Genomic DNA, 6,000 nt, shown 5'->3' with positions numbered 1-6,000 from the left:
ATGTATTTACTCTGGTCATTATATCTAATTATCTCATGTGAGTTCATTAGTCTAACCTCTAGTTATGCACAAGTAAAGGGAACAGTCCACGAGGTGCAATTCCGTGCATATCCTTCAGTATGTGGAAACTGAGGATACCGATTGGCCTTGTAACTTTAAATTATGCTCCAAAGGGTCTGACGTCCTTTTCTGGCCTCCATGGGTACCAGAATGCAAGAGATGCACAGACATATGTTTGGAGAAAACCACTTATACACATAAAAAATTTAAAATCTATTAACACAGAATAACTATAGCATTGGAATGGACCTACCTTGCTTTTTTAAAAATACTGTTATTAATTCTTATAGAATTTCATACAATATATTTTAAACATATTTATCCTCAACTTCTCTCCATAACTCTTCCCAGAGTTATGCCCCAGCCTCCCATTTCTCTTCCTTTTCTTCTTCTTTTCCTTTTTCCTTTCCTCCTCTTCCTCGTCTTCCTCTTTATTCTCCTTCAACTCTTCTTCTTCCTCCTCCTCTTCTTCCTCTTCTCCCATTGAATTATTTGATCTACTTATATACTTTTGTGTGGGGACAACCACTGGAGTGTGAGTAGCCTACTAGGGACCACATCATTAAAGAAAACTGACTCTCCCTCTCCCAGGAGCCATCAGCCGCCAATGGCTCCTCTGGGAACGTGCTTCACGAGCCCTCTTCCCCTCTATGCTAGGATGGTGACTGACTTGGTGTTGTGCAGTGTTGTGGGTTTCCCCAACCTGCACTTCCACAAAGGAGACACTGAGGGAACCCTGCCCCCAGTTGGTTTTAATTGGTAAATAAAGTTGCCAGCAGCCAATCGCTGGGCAGAGAGACAGAGGCGGGACTTTTAGGAACCAAGGAAGAAGGAGAGACCTGCCTTGATGGGAGGAGGAGAGACACTATGCCTGAGAGGTGCGGGACAGAGAGCACAGCTATAGTGTACAAGCTGGGGGATCGTGGTCCACGAGGGCTGTACGTGTGGGTCTAGGGCAGCAAAGATAGAATATAAATTTTAGTAAGTAATAATTTGGGAATATCGGAAGGTAGGAGGATTAAGCATATGGAGGTTAGGAAGTGGCCTGGCCATTGAGCTATTTAAGGCAAATAATCATGTAAAAAGTCAGTGTATGTGTCTTTCACTAGGCGTGGATAGGAAGGGTGCACCACCGCCTACATTGGGGCGGGTAACAGGAAACGCCCTCTGGGATCCGTTTCAGTAGATTTAATTGGGTACTGCTGCAGTGCAGGTCTTTAACTTTTTTTGAAAATTGGATCTATTCAGTTTTTCGTTTTATGTGTATTTTGCCTGTATGGAGGGATGTCTGTGCACCATGTGTGTGCCTGATGCCTCCACAGAGGTCAGAGAGGCTATTCATCTCAACTTATATCTGGCTGAGAGCCACCATGAGTTTGGGAATCGACCTGGTCCTGTGGAAGGGTAATAAGGGCCCTTAATCGCTGAGCTGTCTCCTCAACTTTTGTGCAGGCAAGAACAGCAGGTGTGAGTTCATGAGTGTAGCTGTCCTGTTGGGTCCGGAGGGTACCACCGTGCTCAAGCTTCACTGACCAAAGTCCCCCATTACTTTCCTCTGTGTGGTTATCTGTATGAGATACCAGTTCCTATAGAGGATAAAGACGGGGAAATTTAATAGAAAGATACTAGAGAGAGTTGCCACTTAAATATCGTCATAGCCCACATCTTACCTACAAGGAAACAAATCTGAGTTATGAAAATTATCCAGATAGTTCCTGGTAGAGCCATGACAAATGTTAATGTAATCAGATTGTCTTAAATACCTTGAAGTGTGTGTGTGTGTGTGTGTGTCTGTGTTTGCTTTCAGCTTTGATTTATTAATGGTATAAACTTACTTTAAAATGAGATCCACTCTTAAAAGTTACAGAAAGTCAAACCCCACCAGTTACAAAATAAAATTATAAAGTAAATTTCAGGGCCCTACTGCAACCCTTTATCCCTGAAGTTCTTTTTTCATTAGCCAGTTTTGGTTAGTCATTGTTAGTCATTTCCTCCTCAAAGGACCTAACGACTGTCTTCCACAAGGTGGCAGCATTGTTCATTCCTCCACAACCTTTCCCCATGGCCGGCCCTCCCTGCCCTTGATTGTCCAGGGTCACAGATGAAGATATAACTTGTCATCCCGGTGTCACAATCGAAGTGCCAGGTCAAAGCCAGATGCCTGACTCATGAAGGGAAACAGGACAACTCACTCTTTCTCTCTTTTCTCTCTTACTTTTCTTTGTCCCCCCTCTTGCTTTCATTTCCTTTCCCACCTTTCATTTCTTTTCTCCCCCCACCCCCAGCCCCGATCCTTTCTTCCTGTGGTCCTGGGGACTGGCTTTGCAGCTACTTAAACAATGAAACAAGGCTTGGCATATGCTCAGCTCTACCTCTGAGATGCAGGCAGCAAAGACCTTGCCCTTTCCATAATGTGCTTTGCTGGAGGAGCTGTGTGACTGTGGTTGGATCACCCATGCATGTCCATGGTTGGACACCACCCCCCATGTATATATGTGTGTCTAAGTCATCTTCCTGGTTGCTTTTTTTTTCACTGTAGCTGTCCTCAGACACACCAGAAGAGGGCATCAGACTTCATTACAGATGGCTGTGAGCCACCTTGTGGTTGGTGGGAATTGAACTTAGGACCTCTGGAAGAGCAATCGGTGCTCTAACCACTGGGCCATCTCTCCAGCTCAACAATTTTTTTTTTTTGTTTTTATAGTAGTTGCTATGTCTAACACAAAAATCTAAAAAATTACCATACTGAATATTTTGAGTCATGCCAATTTATACCAAAATACTTATTTTTCTTTAAAATTATTCTATTTCTTGGGGTTCTTTTCCCGACTTTTTTTTTTTTTTTAAACAAAAAAAAAACTTCTGAGCTGGAGAAATAGCTTAGTGGTTAGTGTAGACTGCTCTTGCAACAAAATGGAGTTTGGTTCCCAGCAAACCCATCAGAAATTCCAGGTCCAGGGGGGTCCAACTCTGTCTTCTAGCCTCCAAAGTCTCACACACACACACACACACACACACACACACACACACACACACACACGGGGGGGGGGCTGTGGAGAGAACAAATTTCCAAAATGCTAAACACAGTTCATGCCTTTTTTTATTATTAGCCTAGCACTCTGGAGACAGAAACAGGTAGATCTCTTCTAGAGTTCAAAGCCAGGCTGGTCTACTCAGGGAGATACTGTCTCAAAAAGCCAAATTCTTTTGTTTAGTAACTGGGGGGTGTGGGGAGTGGACATATGCCATGGTGTACTTGTGGGGGTCACAGAGTTGAACCCAGGTCCCCAGGCCTGATGGGAAGAGCCTTTACTTACTAAGCCATCTTGATGGTCCACAGGGAGGTGTCTCATTTTTTATTTTAAATGATGTATATATGTCTGTATAAGCATACATTCATGCTCATGAGTACCAGTTGGAGCCTTAGTAGGATAAAGATGTGAGTCAGCTGATGTAGGTGTCTGAATCTGAATTCAGGCCCTCTGCAGAGCAATATGGCTCTTAACCACTGAGCATCTCTCCGGTTACCATGTATCTTTTAAAATCACAATGTGCATACCTGAGAAGATTGCCTGCTCTAGAAGCCTGTTCAGTGATGGGATTCTCATAACTGTGGTTCTCAACCCGTGGTCATGACCCTTTTGGAGATGAAATGACCCTTTCATAGGGGTTCCCCAAGATCATAGGAAAATATATTTGTGTTATGATTCATAACAGTAGAAAATTACAGTTATGACATAGCAATGAAAATAATTTTAGTGTTTGGGGTCCGCATACCATGAGGAACTATTTTGTCAAATCCTGCTATCTTCAGGTCCTAATGTACCATGACTGGACAGTTCCCTTAGCTAGGTGCAAAATGGAGGATTTCTTTTCTAGTAGGGCTTCCTCTTCTCCATCTGACCTTATCTTGGGAGCCCAAACTCCACATCTTTTACCTGAGGAATGTCAAGTAGTCCTTGGTGAAATTACAGGTCTAACTAACTCCCTTTCTCCCAATAAGAACCTGCCTGACAAGCACCTGGGATGCCTCTCTATGCAAATGAGGTGTTCCCAGGACCTAACGCCTCAGCCAATGTACATCCATCGAAAATCCCTTCCCACTCTCCAGGGTTCATATAGCCCTTGTTCACACTCCAAGTAAAATATACACACAAGATGTATCACTGAATGTGGTCTAAGAGAGCTATAACACTGAAATCCTCGGAGAATGTTCCCTGCCCCTCACCGCTGGACCAATGTCCTGGGCTCTGCTTCATCCTTTCCCTCTGGTGTGAAGTAGCAGCAGCAACAGCAGCAGCATTGCCTGAACACCCTGAGGGAGGAAGCCCAATGCAGAACCACAGAACCATATTGGAAGGTGAGAGCATTACTGATTGAGAATCACTGGTCTAGAAACTCAGACCCATCTTATTAAGCTCTGCTTGGCAGCATGTGACTTGCTTTGTTCCTTGAAAGGTAGGTGGCACCTCTGGAGGGTCTCGTAGCAAAAGCATGGGAGGAAGAGTCCTCTCTTGTGGGTTGTTTGTTTGTTGAGTCAGAGTTGTGCTACACAGTCTAAGCCTGCATCTGCCATCCCTGGACGCCTGTCCCCCTTTCCCACTGTTCTAACAGCCTAGGTGATGTCCCAGAACTCTAGAAGATGACTCGGAATAACTTTGCTGATCGGTGCATATGCTGTGCAGGTGAAATGTAAACTTCTGCATTCTAAACTGCTGATGCGGGGCTTGTCGCTGCAGTTCCAACGGACATCCATTTTAAGTGGGCTCGCTATAACCCCTGAGGGGGGAAAAATGCTCCAAAGAGGGTGAAAGCCATATGTTTAATGTGTAAAACACAGACACATGTACACAACATAACCAAATACATATGCATTCAACTCTTGGGGTGGGGAGATGAAGAATCAAAGTTTAAACAGGTTCCTTTATGGGATAATAGTGCAATAGATAATCAGAAGCATTGATCTGTATGATTGGGTTATCTTTTAAGTCTAATCTGATATAGAGGGTGTTACCTCTGGTGGTTCATTCAGTTTTCCTGGGAGGTCTTATAAAACAGAGATAGCCAACTCAACCTCTCAGATCCTAAGTTAATTGGTAGAATCTACATGCCTTGAAAAAATTATTCTTTTATAGGGCTGGAGAGATGCTTCAGTGTCTAAGAGTACTTGCTGTTCTTTAAGAAGACCAAAGTTTGGTTCCCAGCACCCATATTTGGCACTCCTGACCCCCATAACGCCTGCTCTGGAGGACCCAACGTCATCTGCTGGCCTCCATGGGTACCTGTTCATATGTGGCACACATTCATACAAAGACACATAAGAGATGTAAATAAAGAAAGGTTTATATAAAAATACCTGACGCGCAGGAGCCTGCAGAGGCCGGAAGAGGCTATTGGATCCCCTGGAACTGGAGTTACAGGCAACTGCGATCCAGCCTATGGCTGCTGGGAGCCGAAGCTTCAGGAGTAGTAAATGCTCTTAATTGCTGAGCCATCTCTCCAGCCCCAATACACATTTTGTTTTTTAAAGCCCCCAGGTGATTCTAATCTACAGGGAGGGCTAAGAAGCAGTGTATCCGACATTCCCAAAGGCGAGCTGCACTGTTTTGGCAAGGTTGAGGAGCCACGTGAAGAGCAGAGACGCGGCACAGAGCTCCCGGCGTGGCTGGCTCGGAGTAATCTCATTTGTGCTTTCTGTAGGTTGTTCTGCCCTCACGAGTGATACCCCAAAGCCGGATTCATCAGGAGGAGATCACAATGCCCATTTTCCACCTTCCGTCGCTCTGTCTCTCCGCACACTATTGGAATGCGCAGCACCGTTCATGACTCATTGGAAAACACAAGAAGGGAAAAATAAATGGCTGAGGCTATTCCTGGCCTAGAACTCAGAGTCAGCATTTTCTGCACAGACGCAATTAGGAAGCCATCTATCTCTCTCTT

Source organism: Micromys minutus (assembly GCF_963924665.1).
Source record: "Micromys minutus genome assembly, chromosome: 17".
NCBI classification, from domain to species: domain Eukaryota; kingdom Metazoa; phylum Chordata; class Mammalia; order Rodentia; family Muridae; genus Micromys; species Micromys minutus.
Note: the sequence above shows the minus strand (reverse complement) of the source record.